At 38.3% G+C, this 21,874-nt stretch overlaps 1 long non-coding RNA gene across 1 annotated transcript; it reads right to left on the bottom strand.

Moving 5' to 3' along the window:
* Positions 1 to 11,792: 11,792 nt before the first annotated feature.
* On the bottom strand, positions 11,793 to 20,058 carry LOC136764898 (uncharacterized). Its single transcript, XR_010821258.1, has 6 exons — positions 19,724 to 20,058; positions 19,203 to 19,348; positions 16,347 to 16,466; positions 16,011 to 16,160; positions 14,226 to 14,336; positions 11,793 to 13,475 (listed from the first exon to the last, which is right to left on the bottom strand). It is a non-coding gene; the product is annotated as an uncharacterized LOC136764898 (long non-coding RNA).
* Between the last annotated feature and the right edge of the window lie 1,816 nt (positions 20,059 to 21,874).

Raw genomic sequence — 21,874 nt, 5'->3', positions numbered from 1 at the left:
ACTTGGCACAAAGCAAAGTTTAGAATGAATTACATGTATATATGTAATTCAGATTTGTTTTTAATAAAAAGGTCATTTGAAATTTTATAGTTTAAAAAGAACAACATCTATTCTTTCATTAAGTACTAATGCTGTTAAAGCTGGTCTGGGCGGCGCAGTGTGGGACCACCCCAAACTACCTTGCAGCTCCCCAGACCCTGAGGGAGGAAAATAACCAGGGAATCACCTGATCCGTGGTTCCTTCAGTGACTGGCTCCCTCTTTGATAAAACAGGAAGCAACAGACTACCTGGGGTTGAGAGGCCGGAGGAGAGCCTGTAATGTGAGCGAGAGAAAGTGAGAGGCAGAGAGAAATGACGATCAGGACTTTTAGATTTGGCTTTGAACTTGAACACGGCTTTGGAATATGGACTTGATTGTTTGCAAGTGTGGTTGTTTTTTATAGTTAGTTGTAGTTAGGAACCCATTTATATGTATAATGTAGGCTCGAGAGGAGCTATGTTTTCTTGGGTTTTTGTCTGTTTGAGAACTGCACTTTGTAATGAAGTCACCACTTTTGACCATTCCTGTGCCTGCTGTTTCCTGAGCCCTGCCTTCAGAGCCCAGACTCCATGTCCAACCCCACGCCATGTAATAATATTTAATCTAGATGTGTCAGCGAGTGAAGGAGTTCTCCTCAGAGAGCAGATGTGTGCAAAACCTGTTCCTTTGTTGGAGGTATTTTACTAGTGACCACAGGAGGGCGCCAGAGCTGAGCACTAGTTTTTCCTTTTGGGGTTGTAATTTGGTTTACAGTACCAGAAGCACAAAAATCAGTGGGACAACATTTGATTGCAGGTCAAGTAACAACTCAAACCAACATGAAATATAGTACAGAATAATGTACCGTATCAAAGTAAACACTGCTTCTTGGCAATGTAAAATAAAACAGGCAACCAAAAATAGATTAGATTTACAAGACAAACAGTATTTTCTCTAAATTGTTTGAATTTCACTCTGTCATATACAGCCAGCTGTCCTCAAATGTAGTGTATATACACTCACCTAAAGGATTATTAGGAACACCTGTTCAATTTCTCATTAATGCAATTATCTAACCAACCAATCACATGGCAGTTGCTTCAATGCATTTAGGGGTGTGGTCCTGGTCAAGACAATCTCCTGAACTCCAAACTGAATGTCTGAATGGGAAAGAAAGGTGATTTAAGCAATTTTGAGCATGGCATGGTTGTTGGTGCCAGACGGGCCGGTCTGAGTATTTCACAATCTGCTCAGTTACTGGGATTTTCACGCACAACCATTTCTAGGGTTTACAAAGAATGGTGTGAAAAGGGAAAAACATCCAGTATGCGGCAGTCCTGTGAGCGAAAATGCCTTGTTGATGCTAGAGGTCAGAGGAGAATGGGCCGACTGATTCAAGCTGATAGAAGAGCAACTTTGACTGAAATACCACTCGTTACAACCGAGGTATGCAGCAAAGCATTTGTGAAGCCACAACACGTACAACCTTGAGGCGGATGGGCTACAACAGCAGAAGACCCCACCGGGTACCTCTCATCTCCACCTCAAATAGGAAAAAGAGGCTACAATTTGCACAAGCTCACCAAAATTGGACAGTTGAAGACTGGAAAAATGTTGCCTGGTCTGATGAGTCTCGATTTCTGTTGAGACATTCAGATGGTAGAGTCAGAATTTGGCGTAAACAGAATGAGAACATGGATCCATCATGCCTTGTTACCACTGTGCAGGCTGGTGGTGGTGGTGTAATGGTGTGGGGGATGTTTTCTTGGCACACTTTAGGCCCCTTAGTGCCAATTGGGCATTGTTTAAATGCCATGGCCTACCTGAGCATTGTTTCTGACCATGTCCATCCCTTTATGACCACCATGTACCCATCCTCTGATGGCTACTTCCAGCAGGATAATGCACCATGTCACAAAGGTCGAATCATTTCAAATTGGTTTCTTGAACATGACAATGAGTTCACTGTACTAAACTGGCCCCCACAGTCACCAGATCTCAACCCAATAGAGCATCTTTGGGATGTGGTGGAATAGGAGCTTCGTGCCCTGGATGTGCATCCCACAAATCTCCATCAACTGCAAGATGCTATCCTATCAATATGGGCCAACATTTCTAAAGAATGCTTTCAGCACCTTGTTGAATCAATGCCATGTAGAATTAAGGCAGTTCTGAAGGCGAAAGGGGGTCAAACACAGTATTAGTATGGTGTTCCTAATAATCCTTTAGGTGAGTGTATTCCTTGATTATCTGCAACTTCAAATATTCTCCCACCCACTTAGACCGCACTTCACCGGCAACCTGCACCTCCCCCGGGACCACACTTCGCTGGCACCCAATTCCCCCCCTCCGGACCGCACTTTGCTGGCACCCATATAATCCCCCGGATCGCACTCTACCAGCCGTCACTACCCAACACGCCTCTGAGTGGGTAAAAGTCCAGGGCCATTTTTTGGTCCCAGTCCGCCCCTGGCTCCAATGTACTAAAGCCTGTTTCTTTTACCACAGGCGTTCTGGAGGTAAGCTCTCACCAAGTGTCTAATCAGGCACTAAACTGAACAAGTTTTGGTCCGTAAGCAACTTCTCATGTCTCAAGAGGCAACTGTGTTCAGTTCCTAAGCTTCTGCTTCTGCTTCATCTCAACTGAAAAGTTCATTTCAGGACCTGTGAGTTTTACACAAACCTTTCAGTTCCACGCATAGCGGATTGCAGGCCTGGCCATGTGGATGAGGCACCAGATCCACCCTCCCTCCCCAGTGTGGAGTAGCCAGCGAGTTTGCTGCAAAGGTGGTGTTTGGGGAGGATGCAGGGATGAGAAATAATGAACGCTGGGAAAGTAGGATTTGAGACTCCTACTTAAGGATGGCATGGGTGGGATTAGGGTCCAGACCCCTCTGTTGAAATTTAATTTACAGCTCCAAGTGTGGCGGGTGCAGATGAGGGCATTCATCACTCTGTTGGCCTGTTCACCACACTGTAAACAACTGAGGGGTCGCCTGGTTCACTGGTGGCTACAGTCCTTCACGGGGAACAAAAATAATAAAAATAATTATATATACACGTGCACACACACACAGTAAGGTCTATAAATATTTGGACAGTGACACAATCATCACCATTCTGGGTCTGTATGCCACCACAATGGATTTGAAAGGAAAAAATCAAGATGTTTAAGTGTAGACTTCCATCTTTAATTTGAGGGTAGGAATTTGACAGTGTAGGAATTACACCCATTTTCATATATGGTCATCCCCCCCCTTTTTTTGGGGCTCAAAATTATTTGGACAAACTAACTGTCTGGTTTGTATAATCCAAATGGCGAATCCAGGTGTGGGGCTGATAGGAGAAGGGAGAGAACAGGAGGAAGGCAACACAAAGGCAATCAAGTTAGACGGGGAAATCCAGGAATCATAGTCAAAAGGTAGCGAGAGGTCAATCGATCAGGCAAACTGGGTCACTGGGGAAAATACGGAATCAGGAATGAGAGAACAAAGCAAGGTCAGGAACACGGTAAAGCTATAGAAGATGAAAGGCTCAGAAATGCTGTTTAGAAACTGACAAGACTTCGCAAAGAGTTCTGGGAGAAGTGGGATATATAAAGAGAGGTTAATGAAGGAGAATAAGAGGAGCATGTGAGACAATTGAAACAATTAAGAGGGAAATCAGGGGAAGATTGTTTTGAAAAACCGGAGTACAGGAGACATCTAGTGGCGAAGATCATACTGCAGACCTGACACTAACACAATTTATTAATTAAATTGTGAGTTTCAATACTTGGTTGCAGAGTTCCCTTGGCAGCCATACATGCTCATGCAATAACATGCTTCACAGATGAGGTGGTATGCTTCGGATCATGAGCAATTCCTTCCCTTCTGCATACTTTTCTCTTCCCATCATTCTGGTACAAGTTGATATTTGTCTCATCTGTCCATAGGATGTTGTTCCAGAACTCTACAGCGTTCTTTAGATGTTTTTTTGGCAAACTCTAATCTGGTCCTCGAGTTTCCTGTTTCCATCTTGTGGTAAACCCTGTGTATTCACTCTGGTGAATTCTTCTCTTGATTGTTGACTTTGACACAGATATGCCTACCTCCTGGAGGGTGTTGTTGATCTGGCAAACTGTTGAGAAGGGGTTTTTCATCACCAAGGAAATAATTATTCCATCATCCACCACAGTTGTTTTCTGTGGTCTTCTGGGCCTTTTGGTGTTCCAGAGCTCACCAGTGCATTCATTTTAAGAATGTACCAAATAGTTGATTTGGCCACACCTAATGTTTTTGCTGTATCTCTGATTGGTTTGTTTTGATTTCTAAGGACTCAAGAACAAGCAGGAACTAAAGACAGCTGTAGTACAGGCCTGGCAGAGCATCACCAAATGCTGAGTTTCTTCCCTGGTGATGTTTATGGGTTCCAGACTTCAGGCAGTCATTGACTGCAAAGGATTTGCAACCAAGTATTGAAACACACAATTTAATTCATGATTATGATTTGTCCAGGGCTCTTTCCTCCTGTTCAAAGTCAGTGGAATGGACCCCTGTTAGTATATGGCTCCCTGCTCTGTCGTCTTCAACAGCTGGTTCCAGGAGGAGATGGGAAGAGAAAAAGAAAGTAGCAGAATCAGGAGCACAGAAAACACACAGGGAAGTGAGTTTAATCACTTCTGCACACTGAATGATGACTAATTAATTTCTCATCCATTCTACTTCCCTTTCTGCCTTTCTTTAATCATGTTTCTCTCCCCACAGGTTCATCTTCAGCAGGCCGACAGTCCTCTGTCTTCCGAGGGATCCCAACGCCACTGGACCTAAAAGGTCTAGATCATACGTGTCACTGGTCATATGCAAGTTCCTCTTGGACTGAGTAATCTCTCCCTTTTCCCTTTCTACAGGAGTGTGAGAGAGTGGAGGAGGCTTCAGGAAAGGAAGACAGGGCAGGTCCATGGCAGTGACAGCTTCCAACTAAATCAACACATCTATACCTGAATGGGGGTATTAGTTCCTAATACAAGTTCACTTAGCTTCTCCCAGTCAGAAATCTTCACGACCACTGCAACGTCTCACTTCTCTGGCCATCTGCCACCACTAGACCCTAATATTTCATTTGCTGCCACTTGCAGTCCTGCTTCTGCCTCGCTCCTCTATTCCTGTGTCTCTCAAGTCAACGAGGAAAAAAATAAGAAGGCCCCCCATTGTTCCATGGGCAGGCTTTTTAAAGTCCACATCCTTATTGCAGAGAGGTGGGGAAGATAGGAAAAAGATGCATGGATTGGTCAGTCAAGAGCCAAGCCAAGCCCAGCAAAACAGGTGTGCTGCATTTGGGCTCAGGGGCTCATAACAGTGTAACAAAACAAAAACAAAATTGTAAATTAACTAATTAAGGTAATGAAGCAAAAAAAAAGACAATAGTGAAAATAAAACTAGTAGTGAACATAAAGACAAAAAACAAAAACAAGTAAACAACCCAAAATACACCAATACAAAATACATATTTAACCCATAATCACCAATAATGAGCTCCATTGCACCATCTGCAACATGCACGTTCTTGGAGTGTTTCTGCATGACGTCACTAAGCCTCACTCGCAGAAGTCTGTGCAGCCCTGCGCATCTCAAAATTTGCTGCACGAGGCTAGCCTGTGGCTGTGAGACAAAAAAGACAATGCAGAGATCAAGAAGGACATGTTCAATCTGAATTAAAGCTACTGTTGCCCCCTAGATAGCGGAAATCAGTAGTCATTATGGCGTAATTTAGTGGCAGTTAATGGGATAATAATGCATTGTATTATCATTTTATGGTTAAATTAAACCTTGTCAAAACATCCTACCTGCAGTATAAGCTTGGTAGCACAATTTGATAAGCAGACCAACCATAGTCTATGCAATGCTTTGAAATGTATTATTTAGCATATTTTTTAATGTAATAAACAATCTTAAAATAATATTTAGCCTGTTCCGATGGTCTTGTTTCCTATTAGAAAGTGTTCAAACTTTGTTACACAAGTGATTTACTTTGTTACCCACCTTTCTCAATGTAACTCCAGGTTTGTTTCTTGTTATAGGCCTATCCTTTCTTAGATGCATGTTTGATCAAATAACAGAACAGCATAGTTACATGAAAAACTTTATTCAAACATATAAATAAAGAACTTTACTCAACAGTGTGTAATTTAAATACATTTTGAACAGGTGTATGTTGCCTGGTTGTCATAATTGACACATTCAAAATGTGCCCATCTGCTGCAAATGTCACATTGTACCAGAAAAAATAGTTAACCATTTTTAGTAACCTGAGCCAGTACTATATGTTTTCAGAATGATCTTACTTGATATCAGGATTGTAGATTACCAAAACTTTGCACGTAAATGGAATGATTTGGCTATACTTGAATAAAAATGAAAATACATAAAATAAATTAAATATCAACAATTATTGCTAGTCTGTTATCCTTGTCAAGTACATACAACCCCAAATCCCCAACATTGAAATGTATACTTTTTCCAACCTTTTGGCACTGCTCACATTCCAACACCTTTTAGAAAATATTCTGTTAATAGCTATACTGTTTAAAACAGATATTTAGAAAAAAAATAAGCTAACTATGATAACACATACCCAATTGTCAATGTCAACTGACATGCCATGCCAGTAAAATCTGGAAGAAATGGCGGATCTGGTTTTGATTATGCCTGTGTGCCCACCAATCTGAGTTGAATGAAACTAATTAAAGAGTTTCCTGGCCTCCTCTATACTCTTGATAGCCCTCCTGGTTCCAAACAGGAGTTCTCCATTTAAGTGTAAAGTGAAATCCCTTAGGTCAGAAGTGCATTGATAGGATTTGCTAAAAACTTGTATTACTGAAGATCAAATCTTCTAGTCCTTAAAATACTAACCCTTGATTTGAATTTGGTGGTGTATCTTCTGAGGCTCTGCCTCTGGGCTTTATATCCATCCATATCCATCAGGGTATGATTCCACAGACAGCAAAGCATAAACCTCATCCCACTTCTTTTCCATAACTATTGCAATTATTAAAAATAATAAACTGCATATAAATCAAACCTGCCAAAAACAATTATATTTTACATCAAATAATAAAATATTTATTAAGGTATCCAAGCAAGATCAATCCATGTAGACTACCTGAAACGAATGGGCAATTTCACACTGGACACATTTCCTGAGGGTAGACTAATACACAGAAATAGATGCAATATTTTCGTTGAAATGTAATACAGTGTAAATGTAGTGAAAACGTGCAATTGAGTATCTTATAGTGTTAAATAAATGGTACAAACGATTAAAAGTGAGGACAATGTGTGGTGTAGCCATCAGTAAGGTCTTAGTATCTAGTTTACCAATGGGCGCAACACGTGTATAGATGAATGAAGCCAATGTTACGTTTGTATGTCGTTTAACCACATCAAAAATTAGGACGAATTAATTCAATTATAGACATTACTGCAGCAAGTTATCAGTGTTAATATAGACCCATCGCTAGCACCTAGCAATAACGGTATAACTAAGACCTAAACGTGTACTGGTATGACCAAAGTTTGGCTACTTGGACAACCCGAACCAAAACAACTAAATAACAATGACAATAAGTTAAATATCATGCTTTTGCAATTATAAATATATGCTTTACAAATTAAGTTTAAATATAGTAACCGTTTAACAAAAACAAATGCATGTAATACCTCACGTCAAACCAATGCAGTCCAGGTAGCACGGATTTATGGGCATTCTCCAAAATCCTAACAAAAATTACGCAAAGACCATGTACGCATGCGCATTAGCATTAAGTAGGACAACATGACGGGTTGGATGTTTCGATTGAACACCGGCACTGAACCAGATTCTTCACACAGCGCTGTTGGTCCTGCTGCGCAGGCGCTGCTCACCACTTAGACTCTGCAGGAACGGACCGGGAAGCCGCTGTCCGTGGTCCTGAATCCATTGTCTCTGGTTCGTAAAAAGTTGTGCCTCCCGAGTCCGGTGCTGAGTAGTCTCTTGCACCGTGAAAATAATCACTGAAACTTTTTGCCAATCTGATACATTACATAGTAGGAGCATAGGAAATGAATATGTCCTGAAGGGGTGCGTATATATATACTTAAAAATATTCACCATTTACCAATTTGTAAAAAAAAAAAAAATGTTGGAAGAGTTAGGTTTGAACAGGTTTCTCCTGAACATTTTGATACACATTACACACAATTTGCTATATATCACAATTTGTACATAAAGGTTTTGTGTTCTTTTTTTATCAATGTTATTTGGAAGTTTAGGTGCAACACAGCTACTGGCCCAGTGGCCCACCAACAACACCACAAAGAGCGTAAAGTGCCTTATATAGAATAAGTGATAAGTGGGTTAAATCTAGGAAATTATATTTGTTGGGGGAGAGAGGGTTTAGCTGCTTGAGAGAAGGGGAGTTCTATAACAAGAATATATTCATAATGATGAACTATACTACCTCAACAGGATAAGTGGTGTAGAAAATGGATGGATGCGTGGATGAACTATACTATAATACAGTCTATACATTGTTTTAGACCATAATTATGGTTATTTTATTTTATTCACATTTACATCAATAACCCAAAACACATCATAATGACAACTTAACCTTACTTTGCCCTAAAGTGCTATATAGTATAGAGCAAAGAATTATGTAATTCAGCATTAAATAATTGCTTGATTCTTCTTATTTAGGAGCAATTATGAAATTCCAATCAGGAGGTGGAGGAAGGCATTTCAGAGACCCCTAAACATGCACCTGGGAAGCACAAAAGAAAGGTAAATAAACTAGCCATATTATTAAATTTGTAATGGAGAATCCCCATGCTAACAATATTATGTGAAATGAAAGGCCGCTGTTATTTTCTTTGAACATAGCATAGTTAAAAAAAGAAAACATTTTAATGATTTTGACATGAATGGGAGGAGAACACAGGATATAAAAAATATCCTGGTTGGGACTACAGAAGCAGAAATAGAAATGGTTGAGATGGTAAATGACTGCTTTCTAACTCAATTTGTATGGAAACCAACCAGAGAGAGTGCATGCATTGACTTGATCTTTTCAAATGACCAAGACAGAGTCAGAGGGACACTAGTTAGAGAACCAATGGCAAATTGTGATCACAATATGGTTAGCTTTGAGGCATTCTTTCAAAAAACAAGGTCTAAGTCTAAAACAATGGCCTACAGTTTCAGAAAAGCAAACCTTGAAGGTATGAGCACTTAGAAGAGGTAGACTGGAGCACACTGGATACAGATTCAGTAGAAAATGGATGGTTACATTTTAAGAATATACTACTTGAGGCTCAGAAGCAATTTGGACCAAAAAACATTGGCCAAAATGGTTTAATAGAGGTATGCAAAAAAATATCAAGAAAAAAAAATGTTGTATAGCACATACAAAAGGGATGGAGACAAAACAAAGTACATAGAATATGTTGAGCTGCAAAGAGATCTTAAGAAAGGGATCAGAAAAGCAAAGAGGGAAATAGAATGAAACATAGCTCTTGGAGCTTTTTTCAATACTACAACAGCAAGATGTCAATAAAGGAGGAAGTGAAACAGATAAAGGGCAAAAATTGAAGTATGGAAAATGAACAAGATGTGGCAAATGTTCTAAATGAGTATTTCACAGAGGTTTTTACAAAAGAAAAAATGGATAACATACCACAGGTTAACAACCAGTCCAGTCAAACCTTAAGAGAGATCAGGATAAATGAGGAGTAGGTAGAGACTGGAAGAATTAAAAAAAAAAACACCTGGGCCAGATGGTATATTTCCAACAGTACTTAAAGAAATGAGGGAAATTATTTATAGGCCGCTAACTCAAATACTCCAAATGACACTTGGAACAGGGGATGTGCCAACTGACTGGAAGTCAGCAAATGTCATACCAATCCACAAGAAAGGGGGACAAAACTAGGCCAGGAAATTACAGACCAATCAGTCTCACCTGCATTACTTGTAAAATGTTGGAGAAAATGATTAGACAGAAAATAGAAGAGCATCTTAATGAAAACCATATTCTTGGAGATCAACATGGTTTTAGACGAGGCAGATCATGTCTTACTAATTTATTTGAATTTTTTGAACACGCAACTGCAGCTGTAGATCATGTGAAAGCATATGATATGATATACTTAGATTTCAAAAAAGCTTTTGATAAGGTTCCACACCAAAGACTGATCCTCAAATTGGAAGCTGTAGGCATTCAGGGTAATGTAAGTAGATGGATTATGAACTGGTTGATGTATAGGAAACAGAGGGTGTCAATTAGAGGAGTTGCTTCTAACTGGAGTGAGGTTGTTAGTGGAGATCCACAGGGAGCAGTACTAGGGCCTTTGCTTTTTCTAATCTATATTAATGATCTGGACTCTGGGATAGTTAGCAAACATGTCAAATTTGCAGATGATACTAAAATAAGTGGCTCAGCAGATACAATCTCAGCAGCACAGGCTATTCAGGGACTTAGATAATATTCAGTTGTGGGCCGACACCTGGCAGATGAAATTCAATGTGGACAAGTGCAAAGTAATACATGCAGGTAACAAAAATGTCCACTATAATTACACTATGGGAGGAATAGAACTAGATGAAGTGTCACATGAGAAAGACCTAGGAGTCTATGTGGACTCCTCACTTTCTCCATCCAAACAATGTGGGCAGCAATAAAAAAGGCAAACAGGATGTTAGGGTATATTGTCAAAAGTGTAGAATTAAGAACAATGGCAGTAATGTTAAGACTGTACAATGCACTAGTTAGACCTCATCTGGATACTGTGTACAGTTCTGGGCTCCACACTTCAAGAAGGATATCGCTGCTCTAGAGGCAGTTCAGAGGAGTTTGCAAGGAGGCGATCAGCTGTCAGATCTTCATGGTAAAATCATGAAATATCAGTAAAATGTACAATCTATTAAATCCTTGTGTGCCCTTTTATTATTGCACTCTGTATTTTATTGTGGTTTTATTACCCTTGGAATTGTACAGTATATTCTTCAGTGATTCAGCCTTTTTCTTTATGAATATGCCTGTAATGGGTTTGTGCACCAGCAATCTAGCCTATCTTGGCAGGGAAGTTATACATTAAATATTTGTATGTTTTAAATTAAACTCTTTAAATTAGTGCACCTAGTTCAAATATGCTGTGTAAATGTATATTTCCTTCCTAGTTAGGCAATGCACTCTTCAAACAACCCTTGTATTTAGACTTATGTCTGACAATATGTCAAGCATATAATAATAGCATATGGGACCTTTGCAATTAAAAAGCTTTTCTTCAAATGAGTAAATCTGCAATTGTTTTCTTAAGATCTGCTTATTGATCTAATGGTAGAACAAATTAAATCACGTGTGTAGTATTGACTTAAAGTGGCCAATTTTCATTAAACCTGTGTGAAATACTCTCTCATTCAATACTGTGTTGATGTGTTACCTGTATGTGGTTAAATGTACCTGTTAATTGAAGGTTCATAGAAAATCAATATTGTATAAATAGCATTCACTTTTTTAAGAGGTAAATTACATTAAATAAAACATCTATTTCTATACTATTAAGTAATCTATTAACACTATATTATGTAAATGTTTGAATTGTTTGTAATATAAAACCTTACCATACAGCCTTCACTTTATTTTAAGTGGCAAATGACAAGCAAATTAACATTGGTTGATATGCTATGAAGTCATGTGTTAACACTATATTAAGTTATCCATTATGCATGTAGGATGTATATTAAGATAACAATTGGCATGGTGTTTTTCTTTAATATTTAAAAGGATAAGGGCAACAAATTGTGTTGTTGTTCATTAAAGCAATAAGCGAACAAATTAACTTAAATAAACCCTGGAATATGATATGTGGAAGAGAGTCTGCACATTTTAGTTACTGGTGCATACAGGGATTATTGTACAACACAATTCTTTTAAAGATACTCACACACATTTCTCATTCCTCTACTTGGTACCTCAATGTATTTTTATGTTCCTTCAAATAGAACATGTAGTGAAATATTGGGCAATTTAATATAATGAAGCCTAAAAAGGTCACGTGGTATTATACTGTAAAAAACACAGTAATATACAGGTGATTGTAAAACATATGTGGAGTGTGGTAACATACTGTACTGTGTGCAATACTTTATGGCATTTGTTTACAGTGTACTTATGTTATATTAATTCAATGCATGTCATCACCACTCTTGTGCATACACTAAATGCCTGCTGATCATGTAATGTATTTATATTTTTTATTTAGGTCATGATCTATTGCTTTTGTGCATTTGTGGTGTGTTTATAGATGTTTAATAAACAGTCTAGAGCTTATACAAGTGCACACATCATGGCTTCCATATGGCAAATCTACAGACTATCAAAAGAACGCAATAGTGTGTTTATTGAACACATATAGATTATTAATTAAATAACTATTAAATATCTATGGATGACACTCAATCTAAAGTGTTACTGTAATTTAGTTTGTATCAAGTTTGTATTTTCACAGTCTGAATCATTTCACTGGACTTACATTTAATTTATCCAATGTTTCCTAAGCCTGTACCAAACTGGGTTTAGCTTTTACCTGCATGCCGTCATGATGTTTCACATCCACGTTTCAAAGTGAGTTTAAAACTGAGCTGCTGACCTAACTCAAACTCACATAGAACCTAAAAATACAGTTTGATCAAATGCATGTGCAGAAAGAAAGTGAAAGGCCTTTGAAAAGTAATTGGCAGAATTTACATTATGAACTGTGACATTGTCTTTAATTTTAAATGTTCCTTGGAATTTTGCAAAATTGTTTGAGAAAGATAAACTAAAACCTTTAAAAAAATGTGTACACCTTACATTCAAAATATATTTTGTCGAATATGATTAAGCAGAGATTATGCTTTACACATTGGAGTGGGGTGAAACAAGAATTGCAAAAGTGTGAGGTATATTGTACCCTATCCATGCATATACACTTACACTAAAATAGATATATGAAATTATTCAAATAATATACCTAACAGAAATATGTAAAGGGCAAATTACATGCATGTACTCTACCTTCCATTAACGTAAACATAGTGATTCAACTTCCCTGCATAGACTTGCCCCACATAGATTCCTCCAGACTGATTGCTGTCACAAACACACACACACACAGTACACACAGCAGTGCAGTGAGCTGAGCTGATCATTGCAGCAGCCAAGCAGTGAAGAGAGTGGTGTCTATGCATCCTTCACTCAGAGGAAGAGGGCGATGGGGGCGAGAGACGCCAGCAGGAGGAAGAGACTCTGTCCAGTGTGCTTGGCATTGTTGCACAGGTATCCCTCACAGCAGCTGAATCCCAAGCCGGTGCTGTGGAGAATCTCCTGTGGTGGCAGGGTGCTGCAGATGTTGCTGGTGGCACATCCCTTCACGACTATGGTTTGGCTACCAACAGTAACTAAGAGGAACAGAGAGTGGTGATCAGAGGTGGAAACAAGCAAATGGTTGGGGGTTGTAAAGACTCTGAGGCGGGACCTGCTTTCACTGCCAGCAGCCGCCAAGCACCTGAGAAACTGCACTAATGGGATTTCAGAAGGTGAGCAGAACTGGGCCCTGTTAGTACTGGGGGACCAATCTGTATCAATAGTTTGTTACTGGAAGTGTTTTTTGGAAACCTGTAGATTGTGCTCTGTCCTTTGGAGCAGAACTTCCAAAACAACACTCATTTCAGCTGAAGCTGAAATGTATGATTATTATAATTGTATTAGCATTGGAAGATCTGTTATGGTAAAGTCTACAGTGGTTTTAAGTGTCTGCACTGTGTAACTCTGAACAGGTCTTTGTCAGGTGAAATGCAGATATGTTTTTGAAAATTAGTCACCTTTTCATTATTATTCACAGCATTGAACATCTGGCATTGCCTGAGATAATGAATCTCTTGTTTACTTAGTTAGGGCTCTCTGGAAGAGGAACCCACAGCAAGAGAACTCTCCAAAGCTGATTTCACTCTTTATTCACGTACATGAGAGGGCAGCTAACCGACTACATTGTCAATGTGTTTTAAACTGTGAGCAGCCTTGAACAACGGTGCTAGCCACATGAGATAATGAATCCCTAAAAGCACAGAGAGAGGTCACTGGGCTCCAGTCTGAGACCTTGTTTATTGTCTGAATGTTAATTCCTGAGCTGTAGAACAACAGAAACTCACCAGAGGACTTGATGCAGCGGTCTTCAGCCCCCAAACATTTTTTGGTCTTTGTGCAGTCTTCTGTGTCACAAAAGAAGCACCAGTGGCTGTTTGGGGTGTTGTCTGTGTATGCTGTCATAAAGCATAATAAATATAATCAGGATCAGGCACAAAATAATGCCTTCAACCTATCTGGCCTCTATTACCCACAGATCATTGTTGATAGATTTTTACATGTATTTATATATTCTAGTGGTCTTTGTTGATGTCAAATTATGTTGATGTCAAATAATGTCAAATAATCACTTATATCCCAGTTCCACTGTCCAACCTTAGGTGCACGGTGAACCATGGCATGGTAAAAAACACATGTAAAAAACAAAACAAAAAACAAAACAATGTAATTTCCTCACACCTGCTGCCATTTCATCTTCCTTTCTTTTATGAGCAGCACATTTACAAAAATAACAATTGTGTATAAGTTCTCCCTGTATCATCATCTGATTGACTTTGACAATAAGTTAAGTATCCTAGATATTTTCCACTATTATAAATCTGCAGTAGAATTAAACTGCATTGCATTTTTAAAATTGTGTTGCATACATTTGTCCTGTGTAGCCATGTGTGTGTTACCTTATCATTATGAAATATACAGTCATATCCATTCTTCAGAACTACTAGTACATTTATATAGTATTGTCAATATGCCTACAACACTCTGGAATCCTAATTACTTTAACCATTTTTCACAAATTCAGTGCTAGCAGTTTTTCCTGGATAACCTCAACATGAGCTTAATCAATTACAATAAGTGTCTGCTAAATAAATTACTCCGACATCTACAACAGAGTGCGGCATCAACTTTTATTTTGTATGGGATTTTTCCTGACAACGTTGTCAATGGATCAGGTAGTGGTTGTATTAATTGCACATTTTTCAAGGTAGTGATTTATTTCTGCAGTCTGTAAATTTAAGAAGTATCTGCCTGTCATTTGTCAAATTCACATTGGTTTCACATGCGATTGGTAGTCTCTGTGGCAATACAAAACAGATATTTTCTAACACTTTTAAATGTCTTACTGCTCCAAGCCTGTAATGGCACTTTCCAACCATACATTAATATGTGCTCAAATTTAATTGTCTTCTCAAGGTAAACACATTCTTTCTTGGGAAAAGTTTCAATGAGCTCATCTCTCGCATCGATAGCACCCATTATTGTAGTTACAATTTAAAAATTCAGTGAGGATGTGTATGGTTACATAAGGAGACATAACAGTACTTCCACCTAGATCAGTTTTGGACTCAGATGGTGTGATGTACGATACCATGCCTCCAGGAACTAGTTTGGGCATAGGCAGAGGTGCACCTGAGCCACAGTGGAAAAGCCTGTGCTCAAACAGACAGGCTGAGTTGTACCTAAATGTGGCCAGTGCAAACGGGGCATTAGTTCACCACCCTCAGTGAACTTGCTGAATTTCATTGGATACTAGTGTACACAGAGTAACGTCAATGCAACCAAGATAACGTGATAAGATTTCAGATGATAAGACAGTGAAAAGCAATTTCCTTGTGATGATATATATATATATATATATATATATATATATATATATACACACACATATATATATATATACACATATATATATATATATATATATATATATATATAATCACAAGGAAATTGCTTTTCACTGTCTTATCACTTTAACTTCATGTGGTTGTAGAAAAAGATGTTCAGATGCCCAATAACACACACAGTTACCCCTCACATTGGTTTAGTCAAAATACATGAAGCTTGATTACCATTGACATTTTGCGTGTTGCACAGGTCTGTGCTGCAGCACGCTGAATTGACAGTTGTCCTTCCAAGCACTCCAAAGTTGATCGAGATTGGCTCTCCACAGCCTGTGGGTTCTGCACACGACTTAATGTTCACCTTAGTTGTTTGTCCCACTGAAAAAAAAAACTAGCTTCCTCACGATACAGAAAATCTCAATGTCTCACTCAAACAATATAAACACAGGACATGTAGCTTCAGGTCACAGTGAACAACCCCCACCACATTTATGTTGCCCTTTCTTTCTGCCCAACTTGAACTATTCAATGATCGTGTCCCCAGAATCTAAAGATGTATCTTACCTCCAGTGACACTAGTCGTCAATGCAGCACAAGTCGTTTGTCCAGCAGCGCAGGTTGTTGTTGTCTGAGTGCATGGCGCAGTCGAGTTTTGTATGCATTGGTAACATTGGAGACAGGCAGCTAAAAAAATCAATTGATTAATGAAACACCAATATATGAATACATACATAAAATCCTAATATTGAGGTTACAGGCTGTCCACGGCTCAGTGATTCACATCTGAAACAAGTCTAAGATGCCACAGTCCCTAATCTGTGTGGAGCTGTCCAGTAGCTGGAATTGTACTCAAATCTAATACTGTAAATATAGCACTCTTCAAGGACATTGTGGGGTACTAAAGAACTGTTGAATGTGCTATGTTTATGTTGTCAATGTATTTACTGTGTATTTTTGGTAATGAAACTACAAACCTCATATAGACTTCAAAGTAAATTAATTCTGTAAATGGATTACATTTCCTGTAATGATTGAGTAGCCCAAAATACCTTCTGGAAACAAACAAAAACAGTGAATGAGAGGAGGAAAGTTTTTTGCCCTTCGGGCAGGCACTCTTCAGATTTTGTTAGCCCAAAATGAATTTTACTAGCTGAAATATATGTATATATATATTTTTAATGTAGAAAATTGGTTAGGAGTCCAAACATGAATCAGAAACTTTTTCAAAACACAAAAATCAACAATCAGATGTAAAATAATAAAATTAGAATCATCAACACAAATGTGCATCTGGTTCTAACTGAACTGAAATTTCTATTAATCTATCATGTATGTGTCTGCTTGGTGCTGAGTGATTTACCTTTTGAAAACATCAGGTAAAGGGAATGAATGTGATTTATTTGTATTTCTACTGAAACGTTTATCTAGCACCAACACACCCATTTTGGTAAAACCCTCTACTTTCCTGCTGTGGTACCATGGGGTCTTTGTGACGCCACCCCAATGTCAATGTAACTTTTTTCATGGTACCAGAGCAGGGTTAAATGAAGTGGCCGTGTATGGGTCCAATCACAGGGGTTCATGGACACTTTTGCCTTAAAGAAGTGAGCGACCGACATTTTCGGTGCCGCCTGGTGGAACAAATGTCTCCTGCAGCGCAACGCCGGACACATGAGCATCAGCACAGCGTGTTTAAGTTACCGGTAGAAGAGGCATAAAAACAAGGGAGAACAAGATAACATTTGATATGAGGTCTTAAATAGTAGTATTTTTACATACATTGGGGATATTGATGTTTGGTCATGTACGATTGACTTAATAGTGAGTTATAATCATAAGAGACAGTGATATTAACGCTGCACTCGGTTTTGGTCTCCCGTTGACATCGAACACTCCACGCTCAGAGTCGCGACATAAACCCTGGCCGCTCTTACCAGAGAAAAAACTGTCCGCCCCCCCCCACTCTTACCGGAGAAAACAGCATCCGCCTCATTTTGAAATCCAAAATGGCGTGGACCATAGGGAGAAAAAGTTAGCCAAAACTTGTACAAAGTTGTTAATTTCTTAAAAATGCAACATATCCTGGGTTAGACGACTAGTGGTATGTAATTGTTATATATAGCTAACAGAATTTAAATGAAAAAACATGGGGTGTAGTTCCCCTTTAAGCATGGGACTGTTTCAGATGCATTGGTTATTAACGGTGATGGTTCAACACCTGATTTTAATTTTTTAATGTTTTAATTTCACCCTTAAGGACAGTGGTGGGCAACCTGCGGCCCACGACCCCCACCCCCGACTCCCCAAAGTAAAACAACAAAAAAATTAAGAATAAAGTAGTATATTTATGACAACTGTTTATTTGGAATTAATGTGTTACTCCTTTAATACATTGTTGATATGTATGTATTGCATTATATTGCTATTTTTAAATTTAAATGTAGCAGTTGTGGCTTGTACCTCTGGTTAAATGGGTTTTGCGGCCCATGCACAGACTTATTTGACACCCGGACTTGCGGCCCACTGATTAATTTAGGTTGCTCTCCACTGCTTTAGGAGGACAGAAGTAACCTTGTTTTTACAAACTTTTTGACATACAGTTGTGTTACGTGTATGTTACATACATAGCTTTAACACAGTACTTCTTATAGCAGTCAAATAGCAATACACAATTCTCAAAGTTAAATATGATTTTGTCACACCAGTTGCCTACAGATCAATCCTACCCCTCAGCTTCTGAACCTTTCTAAACACAGTATTCACAGACTGTGATTCTTGAAAGAAGAAATATTATATTACTCATTAAATATTACTCTCTAAGTCACCCAACATAGCTATCAGCAGAGTTGGTTTTAAATTGGTATTAAATATTGCAGATATTCCAAAACAAATTAAAAGGGCACAGTAATATTAATACTATGTATTTTGTTTTTGTGATCTACACATCACTGTTCAGTTTCAAACGATGATAATTAAAATCACATTATAATAAAGGCATTTATATCAGAATACCATGTCCACAGCTGAGATTAACAAAATAGAAAAACAAAATAGAAAATTACATATTTGTATAAATTCGTGGTTTCATTTCTAGTTGCTAGTTTCTTCTAAAAAATAAATGTAAACATGTACAGTTTTGTAGTTTGTTAAGTCATTACTTTTTGCATAGTTTTTGCATAGAAGTAGTTTCTTACAATCTGTAAAGTGTAGGTCTTGGTATGTTGTATTGTATTAACGCAGGCACATACATACACACATGGCACATATATATATATATATATATATATATATATATATATATATATATATATATATATATATATATATATAGCTCACAGTCACCAAACTTTCTGCACAGGTGCGAGAATAGAAAAGCATGATTTTGATTTCAGTTTTCAAAAGAAGCCCCCAGTGCCCTACCTGAGGAGAACAGCGTGCACTCCAGGATGACTGTTACCAGCAGCTTCATCTTGCAGGTTTGACTCTGGCCAAGTGTCACTATTTTGCATATCTCAGCCCCTTTATGTACCTCAAGGGGTGGTCACTCAACAAAAAAATTAAGAAATCTGGGAAATCGAAAGCTAACTTTAAAACAAGTTCTGCAGGTTATTACAGACTGCTGTATTCCTTTTACATAAAAAACAGATAAACCAGAAAACTCAAACAAGATAAGTCCACATTAAAACAAGTCATTCAATGCAGTGTTTGTCTCTTAAATCTTAAATCACATATTATTGTGTTACAACATGAAATCAGAATGGATTTAATCAGGAGTTTTTGCCACTGATCCATTTGTCCATAATGTCAAAGTGAAAAATATAATCTGCAAATTGTCCTGTGACTGCACATTTTAAATCGAGCAGTTTGAGTTCAAATGAGCTAGCATCTTTATAAAGTTTGAATGATTTAGAAAAATTAAAAGCAAGATTTGGGGCACTCACCAATTTTGCCTTCAAATGCTCAAACGCTGCCTGAAACGCCGGAGTCCAGAAAATCAAAGCATTCTTCTTTGAAGGTGAGGCCCCCCATGGAGGGGGGCTACCAGACTAGAAAAGGCTGGAATAAAATGCCTGTACAAACCCTAGAAAGGATTTTACCTTGCGCACCCTGGCACACTATTAAAATAATTAAAAATACTATTGATAAATAAGCAATAATGTGACCCTACTACATAATACAAAATAATAACAACAGTAATAAAAAAAAATAGTATTAACAATAATAAATAAGCCTCATCATCATAAACTTGTGGTATACTTGTATTTCTGGACGAGCACATGCTAGTTTTGTTTCTTTGTAATATTGAACTAAAATGTGGATACCCTAGGGTGTTCCTCAAATTCACATTTCTTGGAAACAGTTTTTGGACACTAGCCAGACATTACCAGGAAGGTAATTTGAAACCTAATACTGATGACAAAACCTGTTCCTTTAAAATGGTTCTCAACGGCCACTCTCTTTAATTAGGCAAACATTTTTATTATTTTATCTGACGTGCAACGAAATAAAATAATCACTTTACACTTCATTAAATATTTCAGGATGGAGACAGCGTTATAGTTGTAAAGAGCCTTACTAAATTAATCTGCCTATTCTAGTTTCCTGTATATATGTGTAATAAACGAAGATTAATTTAAGTTCAATGAATGATCCATTGGTTTGCAGTCAATCAACAAAAATAGTCCAACAAAAATAAAATGGTGCACTTTTGGATGATTTACAATATAGCCCCAGAATAGTTTCAATGAGTGGCGTCATGACATTGAGACACAGGAGGGGGGCAGGGCGGCATCTGTGCCCCCAATTCATATTTTTAACCCAAGTCTATGGGCCCGATTAAATCAAATATGTGCGCAAGCTGGACATTTGCGTGAGAGTCACAGGAGGGAATCTTTCAGAGCAGCTTCACACTGTATTAAATCTAAAATATCAAGAACTGCGACTAGGGATGAGACTCGTGTTGCTGGTGTGGTTTCTGACATGGCCAGGCAGCGTGAGAGGCACCAAAAGCATCCAATTATTTTATCCACTCACTAATAGCATACTACAAAACTGTACATCATAGTGGCTACATTTATGATTAAGCCACAACTGTGTTCAATTGTGTGATTTTCTATTGCTTTTGTTCAAGTTTTGATTGAATTTTTGTATTATCATCAATCTGAACAGTGATGTGTAAATCATATTTTTAAGATCACTTGATGCCATTTTCATTTGTTTTGATATCCCTGCTATATTAGTAATATACTGTTAGCTAAGAGGCAATTAAAGTACTAACATTTTGCTTGGTATCACAAGGGGCAGTACTTAACCTGAAAGTAGAGCCCTGTACATCACACCTTCGTACTCATCATATTTTCTGCAAAGAATGTTTGTACTTTGGCCACACTGACAAGAGATGTAATATACAAACCAGTGTTAAATGTTGAAACATACAGGTGAAATACGTGATTGTGTTACATAGCTAAATTTATACTATTGTTTAAATTGCATATCATCCATACATACATACTCTGTTTTGTTTTATCCACCCAATGTGAAGCTTTATGTACCAGGAGCTGAGGGGTCTTCTCCACCAGCCAGATGAAAATGAAGGGGGTTGTCACAAAGAGTAGTAGTCCTTGGGCCACCCCCATGGTGCTCCATAAGAAGAAAAACCCTGCGGTTTGTTCAATTACCATCAACTGAATCTTCTCCTTTCAATTGAAGAGTTCCTGACCAGCCTGACAAGGGCCAAGAGGTATTCCACCCTATATTTGGCCAGAGAATATTGGCAGGTGGCAGTGAGATAAAGAGAAGATCGCTTTTGCAACACGGGTGGGGTTGTATGAATTTTAGGGCATGCCCTATGGGCTGTGTAATGCCCCTGCTACATTGCAGCACCTCATGCAATAGTGTAAATTGATAGTTATTAATTTACTTGGACAATGTCATTGTCTATTCCTGTAACTTTGATACACACCTAGGGCAAGTAGAAAAGGTTTTCGGGACACTCCACAGCTACGGGTTGAAATTATAAGCATATAAGTGCTGCTTGGTTCAGCAAGAGGTGGGCTAACTGGTACACTCGGTGAGTAAGACAGGGGTGGCCC

The sequence above is a fragment of the Amia ocellicauda genome, chromosome 12 (assembly GCF_036373705.1).
Source record: "Amia ocellicauda isolate fAmiCal2 chromosome 12, fAmiCal2.hap1, whole genome shotgun sequence".
In the NCBI taxonomy this organism is placed as follows: domain Eukaryota; kingdom Metazoa; phylum Chordata; class Actinopteri; order Amiiformes; family Amiidae; genus Amia; species Amia ocellicauda.
This window is presented reverse-complemented; position numbering and strand designations above follow the sequence as displayed.